Source organism: Schistocerca gregaria, chromosome 5, assembly GCF_023897955.1.
Source record: "Schistocerca gregaria isolate iqSchGreg1 chromosome 5, iqSchGreg1.2, whole genome shotgun sequence".
Classification (NCBI taxonomy): Eukaryota; Metazoa; Arthropoda; class Insecta; order Orthoptera; family Acrididae; genus Schistocerca; species Schistocerca gregaria.
Genome location: NC_064924.1, coordinates 151,201,187 through 151,217,281, shown reverse-complemented (window position 1 = coordinate 151,217,281; position 16,095 = coordinate 151,201,187). Strand labels below are relative to the sequence as shown.

Below are 16,095 nucleotides of genomic sequence, written 5' to 3'. Positions count from 1 at the left end.
AGTAAGAAGTACTATTGTCAGTTTGGATGTTGTAAGGTTCCCCTTAATGGGTGTCACACCTCAAAAGTATTTTCGAAAAGGATATGGCATCTCTTCCCTCATAAACAATGAGTGGCCTGCATGACTCAACAATACAGATATCATAGTTGAAATTACCACGGAATAATATTTGTGGCGAGGGCAAGCGAACATATGGTTCCTGGGTTGGCGCAGCAAGCAACCTTTTCCTTGGTTAATGGGGTAAATGTCTGCATTATAGACCGATCTGACATTGAAACATTAGTTTTCGAAATGGGCTGCAATCAAATGTTTAATGACCTTTAACTGCAATTTCTTTATTGTACCATTATCTCGGTGCCGAAACGGGTTGTAATAAAAAAGTGTTGATAAAAATTTAGGTCATGAATTTCAAAAAATACGTTATTGATGTTCTAAATCACCTGCAAAAAATGTGCGATTTCGTAATATAAGCCAACAGTGTCTTCCTATGCTGGTCTTGTGAACGGCTAAAATCCGGGATAACTGCAGCTGTTATTTTTCCAGAGAGCATATTTGTGTGGTCACACGATGATGAAATATCTTGGGTAAAATATTCTGGAGGTAAAATAACTCCCACTAGAGCGTGGACTACTCATGACTATGTCTTAATCCAGAAAAACAAAATTAGCACATCATCAGGGGGCGAAATGTGAAGTATTAGATAATAGTGGCGGTGGATAAGAGAATTAACAAGGGAAATGGACAGGAGGAACTTAGATAGAATTAAATAGGCCTTCCAGTCTAGTGAGTACTACGTTATAAGCTCTGATTGCAAGAGTGGTTTACTAATGTATAATAGAATAGGAAAGTAGGTAAGCTGCTATAGGCTGCATTGTAAACGTTTCATCGTAGCCAAGATGAACAAGAAGCTAACACACACCACAGTAGTACAAATATGTATTCCAACTAGTTCCGCAGATGATGGAGAGGTTAAAAGAATGTATGACACGGTAACAATTAATAATTAAGACAGTTAAGGAAAGCACTGGGGATAATGAATATAATCAAAGAAAGGAACAAATATAGAAGTGCAGCAAATTCATCAGACTGAATGGAATACAGATTGGCAGAAAACGCAAAATATCTAACCAGGAATGCCTGGAAGAAAAAGGCAAAGCTACAGATGCATGCAAAAGTGGGGAAAGACAGAGCATGCTTATAGAAAAATTAAAGAGAAATTTGAAGGAAAGAGAAGCAGGTATATCAAAATCTCAGTACTAAGCTAAGAAGGAAAAGCTGAGAGAGGGAAGGAATATACAGAAAGGCTGTGCAGGGTGTACCGTTACAAGACGTCATTTGGCCACAGGAGATTTAACAACTGTGCTAACAGAGTTGCAGCTGCGGCAGCACGACTCCACGACGGCACTGTTATGGAGTGGGCAACGACACCAGCGCTGACACTAGGTCAGCGGGACACATCGGCCATAACTTGGAGTGTGGCCGAGTAAGAAACATGAGATGGATCTGAATGGACACCTGGGTAGCCAAGGGCTACTCCGTTGCGAAAACGAAGAGTTTGTTGTCGGACCAGTGAAAGTACGGCATGCCCTGTGCCGTCAGCTACAGGCCAGTGTGTTCCTGGTGGTTCGAGATAAACCCATATTGGGGCAGCGTCTTGACCAATTTGAACGTTCCACCAACTGCGACATAGTAGCATATACAAAGAGTGATCCGATATTGTCAAATGTTTTTTATTCCAGTCTTTGATCACAATATCAATTCTTTAGGCGGTGAACGGTTACAGTCCGTAATGACCATACTCCGCTCTTTTCTACACCCTGCCTTATCACTTTAGGACATGGTGTTAAAAAGATCTGAGGATGGTCATTACGGACTGAAACCGGTCATCGTCTAAAGAATTGATATTGTGCTCAATGACTGAAATAGAGCCCGCATCTCGTGGTCGTGAGGTAGCGTTCTCGCTTCCCACGCCCGGGTTCCCGGGTTCGATTCCCGGCGGGGACAGGGATTTTCTCTGCCTCGTGATGGCTGGGTGTTGTGTGATGTCCTTAGGTTAGTTAGGTTTAAGTAGTTATAAGTTCTAGGGGACTGATGACCATAGATGTTAAGTCCCATAGTGCTCAGAGCCATTTGAACCATTTTTTTTTACTGAAATAGAAAACATTTAATTTGAACGTATACCATATTTGGTAAACATTGTTAACTCTTTCTCTTATATGACCAGTCTCACGCTTGTAGGAAACAGCTCTCAGCACTATTATATTATTCATGGGTAAATTGGTTCGGAGTATGTGCTAGAATTGCCACTTGACTATGGCTTTTTTTTTTATAGATTACCTGGTATTCTGAGTACTTGCCATCATTTTCGCAATTCATGCAGTAGTACTCAGTGAACGACCGAGTTGTATTATTTTACCATTGCCACGTGACGTAAGCATGATTAAATACAGCAAACGCTCCCACATTTCGATGTGTTTGATCTAGTGTAGTAAATACCGCTCTGTTTCCTGTTGCTATTAGTGCGTTATGATCTTGCATATTCTTGTTGTTGCCCATGACGTCCATTTTGAGCACAAGGCCTTCTTTGAGAACTTCATTGTAAAAGTTCTCTCATCCTATTGCATTAGTGCGTTATGATCTTGCATATCCTTGTTGTTGCCCATTACGTCCATTTTGAGCACAAGGCCTTCTTTGGGTACTTCATTGGAAAAGTTCTCTCATCCTATTTCAATTTTGAACTGCAACAAAATTCCTTATGCCTCATTGTTATAGTGTTATGTAGCAGAGACTGGGGGTATGATTATTCAAAGCACCTTAGTATACATAAGTTCTAAGTGTTATAGTAAGATTATATTTGATGCTGTGGCCTGTGTGCAGTCAATTCATTTTCTAATCTGACAGGTCACAATTAAAGTTCATTTTGTTATTGTTTTTGATATTATGGTTAATATCTCTGAGGCTTTTTAACTAGTTTTGGATTTAAATTGATAGCTTACTGTTATTCAGGCAATGGTGTTACAGGCTGTAGTAAAAATCCTCTGCCATCTTGTTAAATAAAAGATTTAAAATTATGGTTACTTACCGCTCAACCCAGCTATTCTGCTTCTTGTTACATCACACGAGGGGTATTAGGGGGATGATATGAGAGATACGATGCTGGAATATAGAATTTTCACAGCACTGAGACAAAGCTCCCGGAGGAGACAATATGCACTGAGAGTTACTGAAATTCTTCGAAGAGCCAGCCAAGACAAAATTGTTCCACCCTCGCAGTTCAAGTAAAATACTGTAATTCCAGTTCAAAAGGTGGCAGGTGCCGACACGTGTGGGTATTACAGGACTACCAGTCCTGCTTATGATATATTGTCGCGAACTATTTACAGAAGAATGGGAAAACGGGTAGAAATTGACCCGATAGAGGATCAGTTTGTGTTCTGCAGAAATGTAGGAACACGCAGGTCACTACTGACCCTGCGACTTACCTTAGAAGAAGTCTGAAGAACTGCAAGCCAATCTTTATAGCATTTCCAGATTTGGAGAAAGCTTTTGATCATATTGACAGAAATCCGTTATAAAGATAATAAAGGTAAAATGCTAGCAGCAAAAAGTTATCTACAACTTCTCCAAACAACCTGTTACCAATTACAACAGTCGAGAGATATGAGATGGAAAAAACAGTGTTCGAGAAGGAAATCAGACATGATTGAGCTCAGTCCCAATGTTATCGAATCTGTACATTTAGCAAGAAGTGAAGAAAAATAAGGAGAAAATGTAAAGGAAGTTAAGCATGGAGAGAAAGGTATTTTTGTGAGATATGGCGTTCCTCCGAAGTGAAACGTGGACGACAGATGCAGCCCAGTAAAGAAGAGACTATATGACTTGAAATGTGGTGCTACAGATGAATGCTGAATGGTAGACGGGTAGATCGAGTAGCAGATGATGTGCTGCTTTACTGAGAAAGAGTTAAAACGGAATTGTGACACAACTCGACTAAAATAAGACTTGTTGAGAGAAGATATCCTGTAGCATGAAGGAATAGTCAATTGGTAAGGAAGCAAGGGTGATGTAAAAATTGTAGAAGGAAAGCAGGATATGAATATAGTAAGCAGGTTCTTATGGATGAAGGTAACAGCAGTTATACAGAGATGAAGAGGCGTCCACAGGGTAGACTAGCGTGGAGAGGCGAATCCAAATAATCTCCGAGAACTTTGAACATTGTATTAAATCGACTTATTTTCTGTGGAATAACAAATTCTATGAGCAATCGGTTGACGTGGCTATTGCGATCCAACTTATAGAAGTTGGGGTGAATTTTTGTATGGAAAAATTTGAAGAAGCAGCCCTTCTGACGAAGGAGAAGAAGCTCTAAAATTGCTTTAGGTACTTTGATGAAATGTTGAAACTTTCGTTATATGGACCAATTGAGAGACAGAACTCGCAAAATTTAAAATTTTTTCTAGGTAATGTTAATTTTAATAGTAATTTCAATACGACTAAAGTGAAAACGGGTCAGGTTTCGAGATTTACAGTTACTTAGGAAACCTGTCGGAACATTAGCGCACAACGTCTACAAAAATCCGAATACCACAGACAGAAATAAATGTAAATGTCGTGTGATCAGTGCCTCCCGTCGGGTTGACCCTTAGGATTGACATTTTGTCGCGCTGATCACTCAGCTACCGGGGGCAGACACTACCAATTTCTGCTCACCATCCCATGCAGAATAGTCAAAGCATCCGTAGACCAGGCTAAAACAGTCCCAGAGCAGCAATTCATAGCGGACGAGCTCAGACATTAAAGAACTGAATCAGAGGAAATGGCTGCTCAAAGGGCCAACTAAAGGGAAATTTTTCCTCCCATTCTTAAAAACAGCCCAGAACGCATCAGTTGCGTACTAAGACGACACTTTACTGAGATAGTGTGTGAACCAACAAGAAACGTGCGCGAGTATTTGACCATTGGAAGGGAGTTACGCCCACCACTTGACACCGTAGAGTATTAAAATTTCTCGCACATGCCATCAAGTGTACGTAGAAACTATAAAAAGAAGCATTAGCATACGTTATAATGGGCACATGAGTAATTGTAACCTGGTAACGTTAGAGCATGCACGGGGACCAGAGAACTACCGAATTTGTTTGTGTAACACTATGGATTTATCAGCATCAGTACATTTCTATGATAGGACAAAAACAATTAAAAAACTAAAATCGCACAAAATATTTTTTTATCTTGGCTTTTGATGGTTTTTAACAGTTAAAACAGGTCGCTCTTTAGTAGTCTCATAATGAGAAAATTCTGTGCTAGGATCTACAGAGAGCCCTAGAAATTCTAAATCACAAACACAACTTCAACAGAAGAAAAGAAGGATTGAAACTGTTGTGACCTTTAGTGGTGAGTAAAGCAAACAGCGACAAAATATAACCTTCACAAGCTTCGTAATAGACGTAGCCACGACTCCTGTGACAGCTGTCTGATGACGTCATGTCCCGACCCTTGCGTGGATGCGTATAAATATTTTGACTAGTTGAGGACGTAGAAGTTTGAAATTACCATATTTCACGCCCTTTATTATGTCTCTAGCATTGGAAGAGAGAACTTTAGGCATAGAAATATGCATTGGACGACGGCCTAATGCCCATAAACGTGGATACAGTTTGTTGTGGATGATGCGTTGTTCGCCAGGTCACTCTTTCTCCTACGGGCACAGATTTTTCAAGAAGTACAGGGGTGTCCGGTGCTTGTTAAGCAGCAGCGCCTGCAGCCTCTCATACATGCTAGGCGGCGCTGATGAACTGCGAGGACGCCGCTGAATGCAGAAGCCCCGGGGGCGGCGGGAGCGTCCGGCGGCCGGCCCCCACCGCAGCTAATTGGATTCTTCTGTCGTCCCAGGCAGTGCCGACAAATTGATTGAGCCGTAAAAATGCAGGGGGCCCTCCCTTGTTTGTCGCTATGCAGTCCAATTTCTGGGCGCTCGCTGAGAAGCACAGTCTATTTGTTTCACCGGAATTGGAATCGGCTGTACGAACTGTGAGGCTCGCTTAGTGCGCCCAGATTTCACGCGTGGGTTCCGAAACCTGCGCCGCGCACGTGCCTTCCACTGGCACCGACAGATTTTTAGGGAATTGTGCTCGTGGGCAGGTGACACACAAAAGTTCCGCCGCACCTTGGCGTCTGCGGATATCGAACTTCTTCAAGTTAAATCACCAGAAATTTGAACATAACGATGAAACTTCGTCCTTGTAGGCACCAAACTGTATTGTTCTTCTGGAAGTAAAGGAGACTTATTCAGGAATCACAGAACATCAGGTAAAAGCTACTTCTACATCGTCTACTTCAACATAAACACTGTGCGATTCCCACGTACATGTATGGCAGATCATGCAGCGTTCGACACTCGAGTAGCACATGAAAAAGGAAAATCTAAGTCTTTCTCTAGTAGCTCCGATTTCTCTCTCTTTTTTACGATGGTCGTTTTTCTCTGTGCAAGTGGAAGCCAACAAAATAAACTCGAAGACAAAAAATCTACGCACCTCTAATGAATTATCTGAATGGGACTGAAATCGATACATGATGTACATATACAAACAAATTGACTCATTTATTCAAGAGAAAGTGCTACATAAATGGAGCAAGTCTCGACTTGCACTCTTTCATACTGAAGCCATTTCTGTGCTTCCGTGAGATCGTCTAATCAATTGTACTGAGGCCCTGGTAACCTTGTAGAAGCCTTCTACGTGTAATTGACTCTTGACCTACTAAACGGAATCAGTTACCCTCCACCCAACGGAGAAATTCAAGGTATATATAGTCTACACATTTGCAGAACATTTGCTTCTTTTATTAAATTTGAATCTAACCGCTAAGTCATACGCTATGAAATCCATACATTTTAAGAAGAATCAGTATGCAAGTGGGCTATGCATGTCACTAAGCAGATGGGTCTGCAACAATTGCCCTCGATTGTCTTCATAAGGTTATCTAGCTTCTTAAAATACCTGTATCGCCGTGGTACCTGTGCGACACTTACATTTGTATTCCTGCTCTCTTTTCTGTACCCTACTTCTGTCAGTACAAATATCTCTTCAAAGAGGGTGAGGCATAACATCAATGGGTAATGTTTAAGGTCATACAGAACAGTAGACTACGTTTCTCACAAAACACTCGTCATTGCAGTATCATCTATAGGTTATTGTAGTTTTCTAGGCCGTGACTGGTATTATTATTTATGGAACTCTCTATAACGTCTTTGTAGCCTCAGTATTTTGAGCACATCGATAGATCTTGCAGTTACGACAGTGGGAGAGAGGAGGAGAGAGGGAGAGAGAGAGAGAGAGAGAGAGAGAGAGAGGTGTTAATGCATTTACAGGAACATCGACATCAGCAAGAAGGTCTCAAAAAATAATTTTCGTCTCTGGCAGTAACTAATGCAAGGCAGTGGCGTCTCTCTACCAAACGATTGGGTTATTCGTCAGCAAAATACCTTTCTTTTGCTGTAAGTGGCATATAATTATAATTAATTTCAACAATGTTTAACTGCCTGCCGTTCTGTTAGTACTATATTAATAGTGACACTAGAAGCAGCTGAGAATTAACACAACGCATTTTTCGTATAAGTTATGAAATCCCTTTAACTCATGAAAAGAATCGAACATTCCTGCAGAGCGACGTATTCATCCAGTATTTTGATGTTATTAACGTTGCCATTTCAGCACCTACCCTTCAAGTGTCCTTGTCGGCGGATAGTGAAGTGCTGGATGTCTGACTGTGGTAGTGACGTTACATAATACTTAATGGGAAAGGGACAGGTTGAACTATAAAAAGGAAACAGCTTCGTTGCGCTCTACAAAAAGAAGTCACAGAAGTTTTGAATTATGATGACTATTCTCACTTGACCTATAGCTAGTTGAATAATTTTCTTGCTGCAAACGTTATGGAATTTTCTCAGGTTTCCAACCAAGGTTACAATTCCATTTTGTTCACAAGACTTCGATAAATAAGCAACCGGTATTCGTCAAGGGCTCCAACCAGTATGGTTCATGAGGAATTGTTGGTGTAACGCTCCTGTTTGTTGAAAATTCCCGAAACGCTTTACATGTTACGTTGTCTTGATCCTTTGGTGTGATTCATTAAATCGTTATTGACAGTAAACAAATAAAATCCTTCAATATGCTGCTTCAGTCACTTCTGTTTTAAATCCCACCGTCTCAGTAGTCTGGTTATCACCGTCAGGACGAGTTTAATTTAATCCACATGATGATGATGATAATAATGTAAGTACGACCTTCATATTATTTAAACTGGATGTAATCCATACAGATACGTACGCGGACTCGAAACTCAGTATAAACGTGTACACGATCAGAGAAGCATAAATGAGAGAACAAATAGTCATATTTAAAAGCGAGCTTTAGAACCAAGCTGAAGTTCTAATCTGCAACTGTCTTCGTCAAACACGTACGCCAGGGTTAATTAGTGCGATGCCCATCTGCAGCAACCAGCATCACGCGTGCGTTTCTACTCTCTTCTTTCGCTGATCAGTTGAAGTACGTCATATGTTATCCGAGGTTTCTGCGCAGTTACGTTCCTTGAAACCATATTTGCCTGTCCAATTTCTGTAATTGTCCTTTCTGTTGATAATCTAATCATTTTCAGTTGGAATAGCTTATGTGGTATCCATTATAGTAGTATATATAGCATCAGACAACTTGAGCTGCACATCCTCTCTTGGTAGCTCAGTATGGCGTTTCTTCAAAAAGTTTTTCTGAAGCTGGTCTTAAAATTTGGCCTTTCCTCCATAATCGTCCGAAGGACATTGTTGTTAACGTTTGTCTCCTGACGCTTTTGATGAAGATAATTCATCACTGGACTTGTCTCAGTAACTCACTATTTGCCCCAGGTTCCTTTTCACTCTTCTTCTTCTTCTTCCGTCATGCACTAGGCTTTCCCTCAGCCTGCTGCAGCTACACCTGGTCTTTCCATCATTTTGCAGGTCGTCCAATGCATCTTTTAACCATGGAGTATATCTACAAAAATGTAGTAGTAATCTTGATTTGTCCATTCGTAACAGATGAGATAACCCTTTTTTGTCTGTATTCGTCAACCTTACTGTTTATATCGAAAATATCTAATTCCTTCCTTATATCTGTATTTCTTTTCTAGTTTAGCTTGGTGTATCCTGTTACGGCCCGGAGGAATTTCATTTCATTGGCTTTGAAACTTATTTTATCTTTCTTTTTCATTACTCAAGATTCACTTACAAATAATAATGTTAGTACTGACATAACTTCCTAATCATAACTAGTCTTAACCCATGTGTACGATATTGTGTTCCTGTCGATATTCATAGAGCAAGAAATCCTTATCTTCTTCAATTTAGACTGCTGTGGTAGATACGGACATAGATATACCAGTATCTTACAGAACAAAGTTCAGATTTAATACACACATATTCATGGGCACATATGTCCAAAAGAACAGACATCATTTTTGATCCAGCAGTAATTGTGAAGTAATACACAAAGGTATCATAGACCTTGGATGCGAGCGGGCTATGATTGAAAATCGGAGATAACAAACACAAGGCGAGATGGCCCATTAACTCTTCAGTACAGATGAACACAAGGCCCGACCCCTGTTGGGAATCGGTGAAATGCCGCGAGTAATGAGGATAGTGTGCAAGGGACACTGCAAGTGTAATGTGTGGGTAAGTTGAAAATTTGGGTCCGACGTGCTATGGTAGTCCCTGCAGTTGCAGTGACCATGTGTCCAGATGGCTCAGTGGTCAGAGCGTCTGCTGGTAAGTACAACATCCAGGTTCGAATCCCGGTCGGGCAAAAACTTCCAACTTCCCCTTTATACTTCAATCAAATCCCAACCGCAGCGAAAGTCTGTACTTCTGTTATGTATTATTATACATAAATATACTAGCACGCCAAAATTAGGCGTTAATACAAAAATTCATTTTCGTAACACGTTCATCGATATGGGAGTTGTGGGCTGAAATATTGTCATGTTAATAGATAAAAATAAAAGTTGAATAACTTTAGGTTTTTGAAATGCATATATAACGATCAGCTGTTTAATTGAAAACCTCAAGTACCTATCGGTTTTGGTCTTAGACCATCGTCAATGGATAGCTATCTAATAAAATAAAAACAAAAAAGATAGTGCACAAAAATGTTTTAACAAGTTACAAAGAATGAGATTATCACTCTGTCAGATTAAAACTGTGTGCCGCACCGAGAATCGAACGCGGGACCTTTGCCTTTCGCGGGCAAGTGCTCTACCATCTGAGCTACCAAACACGACTGACGACCCGTTCTCGCAGCTTTAATGACGCCAGTACCTCGTCTCTTACCTTCCAAGTTTTACAGAAGCTCTCCTGCGAAGCTTCTGCTAACGCAGAAGAGCTTCTGTGAAGTTTGGAAGGTAGGAGATGAGGTACTGGCGGAATTGAAGCTATGAAGACGGGTCGTGATTCGTGGTTGGGTAGCTCATATGGTAGAACACTTGCCCGCGAAAGGCAAAGGTTCCGAATTCGAGTCTCTGTCCGGCACACTGTTTTAATCTGCCAGGTAGTATCAAGATATAAAGCGCTACAAAACGAACGTGAGCACTTGAATGGTTAAAAACAGTTCAAGTAAGTACCGCTCTCATGTCATTATTTAACAGTGGAGACACCTTAGGTGGTATGACATGTAATAAAACAAAATACAGTAAGTTCCACATACGACATTTAGGTTGCACTCAGTAGTTACGTTAGTTAAGAGGAGAGTAATTGTATCAGTGAGAAGAACAGAGACGTAAGTACTGTTTCGTTAGAAATACTGAACAGTTGGTCAAGACCTTCACTAAACCTTTTCATCGTATTTATACGAAGTATATCGATCTTGAGTTAACTGCATATACCAACAGACTAGATTGTCTTTGTCATACTTCTTTGCTAGTTTCTCGTGTAAACAGAAAGCGAAAAACGAAGTTACCATTACAAATATACAAATATAGAAAAACACATTTCCCACAGGAAGAAGGTAGAAACTTCTGCAATATGTAAATATTATACACTAGCATAATTCCTGCATAATAATCCGTCAGGTGTATAAAAACAAATGTCAGTCGCAACGTAAAAGTAAATGCTCATGGTGTTCGTAACATAATTTCGGTTGAAAAACAGAGTTCTCAAATATACACTCCTGGAAATGAAAAAAAGAACACATTGACACCGATGTGTCAGACCCACCATACTTGCTCCGGACACTGCGAGAGGGCTGTACAAGCAATGATCACACGCACGGCACAGCGGACACACCAGGAACCGCGGTGTTGGCCGTCGAATGGCGCTAGCTGCGCAGCATTTGTGCACCGCCACCGTCAGTGTCAGCTAGTTTGCCGTGGCATACGGAGCTCCATCGCAGTCTTTAACAGTGGTAGCATGCCGCGACAGCGTGGACGTGAACCGTATGTGCAGTTGACGGACTTTGAGCGAGGGCGTATAGTGGGCATGCGGGAGGCCGGGTGGACGTACCGCCGAATTGCTCAACACGTGGGGCGTGAGGTCTCCACAGTACACCGATGTTGTCGCCAGTGGTCGGCGGAAGGTGCACGTGCCCGTCGACCTGGGACCGGACCGCAGCGACGCACGAATGCACGCCAAGACCGTAGGATCCTACGCAGTGCCGTAGGGGACCGCACCGCCACTTCCCAGCAAATTAGGGACACTGTTGCTCCTGGGGTATCGGCGAGGACCATTCGCAACCGTCTCCATGAAGCTGGGCTACGGTCCCGCACACCGTTAGACCGTCTTCCGCTCACGCCCCAACATCGTGCAGCCCGCCTCCAGTGGTGTCGCGACAGACGTGTATGGATGGACGAATGGAGACGTGTCGTCTTCAGCGATGAGAGTCGCTTCTGCCTTGGTGCCAATGATGGTCGTATGCGTGTTTGGCGCCGTGCAGGTGAGCGCCACAATCAGGACTGCATACGACCGAGGCACACAGGGCCAACACCCGGCATCATGGTGTGGGGAGCGATCTCCTACACTGGCCCTACACCTCTGGTGATCGTCGAGGGACACTGAATAGTGCACGGTACATCCAAACCGTCATCGAACCTATCGTTCTACGATACCTATACCGGCAAGGGAACTTGCTGTTCCAACAGGACAATGACGTCCGCATGTATCCCGTGCCACCCAACGTGCTCTAGAAGGTGTAAGTCAACTACCCTGGCCAGCAAGATCTCCGGATCTGTCCCCCATTGAGCATGTTTGGGACCTGATGAAGCGTCGTCTCACGCGGTCAGCACGTCCAGCACGAGCGCTGGTCCAACTCAGGCGCCAGGTGGAAATGGCATGGCAAGCCGTTCCACAGGACTACATCCAGTGTCTCTACGATCGTCTCCATGGGAGAATAGCAGCCTGCATTGCTGCGAAAGGTGGATATACACTGTACTAGTGCCGACATTGTGCATGCTCTGTTGCCTGTGTCTATGTGCCTGTGGTTCTGTCAGTTTGATCATGTGATGTATCTGACCCCAGGAATGTGTCAATAAAGTTTACCCTTCCTGGGACAATGAATTCACGGTGTTCTTATTTCCATTTCCTGGAGTGTAGGTACAATTTCAACTACTATTCATTTACGTCCTACGTATTTTTTCTTTCTTTCACTGGTGCCATGTCCCGTGCTGACGCAGGGTCGGCATTGCTAGGGACGAATTTGGCAAGGTTAGTGGAAAGGGGAGGCCGGACGCCGTTCCTGCCGCCACCTCGTACCCCCCGGGACGGAATTAGTGTACCCCTACTGTCTGTGTCGAGTGTAATTATGGGATTAGTGCGAGCATGTTCCGTTGTCTGCGAGTCGTGTAACTGAGGAGGAACGTAGAGACCATCCCGGTATTCACCAAGCGGGATGTGGTAAACCGCCTAAAAACCACATCCAGGCTGGCCGGCACACCGGCCCTCGTCGTTAATCCACCGGGCGGATTCGATCCGGGGCCTGCGCGCCTACCCGAGTTTGCGCTCTCGGCTACCCTGGCGGGTTACTTAAGTTCTCTGTATATTAATCAAATATTGCTATGATGTAACAAATACGTATGAAGGATCACATCATATATTATTCTCATATTGTTCAGGGTGTTTATTTTAATATCCATATCTAGCAGTAACATTGCTGTCACGAAAATATAGCCAACCACTACATAAATAGACGAGTGATCAAATCTGGCTTTATGGACTGCTAGTAGCAAGTTTACATAACAGTAATACCAAACACACAATTTTCCAATTACAAACTTAATGTATCTATAAAGCACTGAATGTTTTAGCTTTTGACTAACCCTTCAGTGTTGGTACCCTGACAGTACTTACTTCTCTCACCTCCTCATTAGTATAATTATTGTCCTGTTAATTGATGTCACTACTTTGTGTACCATAAATATACCGGGTGATCAAAGAGTCAGTATAAATTTGAAAACTGAATAAATCACGGAATAATGTAGATAGAGAGGTACAAATTGACACACATGCTTTGAATGACATGGGGTTTTATTAGAACCAAAAAATACAAAAGTTCAAAAAATGTCTGACAGATGGCGCTTCATCTGATCAGAATAGCAATAATTAGCACAACAAAGTAAGAAAAAGCAAAGATGATGTTCTTTACAGGAAATGCTCAATATGTCCACCATCATTCCTCAACAACAGCTGTAGTCGAGGCATAACGTTGTGAACAGCATTGTAAAGCATGTACGGAGTTATGGTGAGGGATTGGCGTCGGATCTTGTCTTTCAGCATCCCTAGAGATGTCGGTAGATCACGATACACTTGCGACTTCAGGTAACCCCAAAGCCAATAATCGCATAGACTGACGTCTGGGGACGTGGTAGGCCAAACATGACGAAAGTGGCGGCTGAGCACACGATCATCACCCAACGACGGGCGCAAGAGATTTTTCACCCGTCTAGCAATATGTGTTATTTGGTTCTAATAAAACCCTATGTCACTCCAAGCAAGTGTGTCAATTTTTACCTCTCAATCTACATTATTCCGAGGTTTATTAAGTTTTCAAATTTATACTGACTTTTTGATCACCCAGTACTTTACAGAACTTACTGTACTGCAATGTATTACACATTATAACTACTCAGATGCATCCGCTGTCACTGACATGAAAACTGTATTTACTTGACCTGTTTTTAAGCTTATGAGTAATGACTTTCGTTTCATATTCCTTTATAGTTTCTTACGGTATTTCTGTGCACTATATTTTTCAGAGTTTGTACCTCTGGATAGATATCCATCGATAATGGTGTAAGACCGAAACTGGTTCGTGCTTGAGGTTTACGATAAAGGAACAGGTGATTAAATATGCATTTCATGAATTAACGGACGTTGACATTCACATAACAGATGTGATATCTCAAGCTGAGTCGAGCAACAGGTGTGAAGGAACGTCTGAAGGAAAACAGCAAATGTCGCAAGTAGATCGCTGCGGAGGCGACCCGAGTGTGGGCAGACACAAGTGTCGTGGTCGAGCGGTCTGCCCGGCCGGTAACGAGCCGATTGCGGCTTTGGAGTGGGGTGACCTGTGGCGGTGGCCCGCTATCTACAGCGGTGACACAGGCCGTGCTAATCGCATCAAGGGGCAGCGGTGCTGCGGGGTGCGGGCGACGGGCAGGGGCGGCAATTACGCCGGCCCGCCTCACAACGCCACACAGCTGGGATTAGCCTCTGATCCTCTGGCGCGCGCTGCGATTACCGGCCGACATCCACCCGCGGCGGCCGTGCCAGGGCGACAGCCGTACCATGTCGTCACCGGCGGGATGATCCGACTTCTGACACGTGTCCACACCACGAATTCTCGCAAATTTATGACCCTTGTTATTCCCGTCAGGGAAGACCGAAAGCTAAATCGTACATGAGTACAGGGAGATAAAAATTCATCGCCATAACTAATGTTTGTAAAATATTTTTAAGAAACAACTGAATAAAAATTAAAGAATTTTCTGAAAAACTCGTATTTCAAACATAATTTGTAAAAAATGAGTTGGTTAGCTAGTTACTTGTTCCACAGACCATTTGAGAAACTAGAATAATGTGGAAGGAATCAGTTTACAAGACATGTATATCTGTTCAATTTCAAAATTAATGAATGCATTAGCCGGCGGGCGGTTATAGGAGAATGAGTCTGGAACCGCGTGATCGCTACGGTCGCGGGTTCGAATCCTGCGTCGGCCATGGATGTTCTTAGGTTTGTTAGGTTTAAGTAGTTCTAAGTTTTAGGGGACTGATGACCTCATATGTTAGGTCCCATACTGCTCAGAGCCATTTTGAATGCATTATTCTGTAGTTGTACTCATGCAAGTACACATAAAACTAGGTTTTTTCGCACTATTATCTTTTAAATAAAAATTCGTCTATGGAACAGAAGAAACAAATACTTTAGATTACATTTAAAATTTGCTATGCAACCTTTCTGACATTTTATGTTGTTGGATAAATGGTAAAATATTTCGGTTGATCCACATTGACTTACCTTCTGGGCCTCTGACAGATTCGTTGATAGGTAATAACGCTAATTCTTCTTCCAGTGCTGTAGATATAGATATCATATTCTTTTTCAAATTGCGATGGATTATTTTCTACTAATTTCACTAGCAAGCATAAAGACCTTTATTCAACTGCTAAGACAGTTGTTGTACCAAAATGAAAATAACAGGTTTTTCCGTAAGTAAGGGGAATTTTGTTTTCAAAAAACCACTCAATAATTTGTGAGACAATTTCTTTTGGTATTTTGTTATTTTCGCTCTAATGTGATTTATTACAATAGTATGAGCCCTCTACGGTTATATTCAAAGACGAAGATGGCCGATTGGCACAGTGACAAAGAGAGTGCTAAAAATATCGCAAAAGCATTTAATAAGCTTTTGAATGGTGAAGAAGAAAAGGTAATTTTACAAACCGGTTTAAATACACAAACAAGAAAAATCAACAAATGAGACCTCCAGCTTCCCCGGATGTAGAAAAATAATTCAAATGAGAAAAAAATTATGAGGCACGTGGAGGAGACCAGGCTTTCGTTAAAATTTGGAAATATT

The 16,095-nt window shown here is 42.1% G+C and overlaps 1 protein-coding gene across 1 annotated transcript in view; it reads left to right on the top strand.

The window, feature by feature from the left end:
* Nucleotides 1-16,095, top strand: part of LOC126272458 (lachesin-like) — a 940,748-nt gene that overhangs the window by 706,257 nt on the left and 218,396 nt on the right. The gene's annotated exons all lie outside the window — the stretch shown is intronic.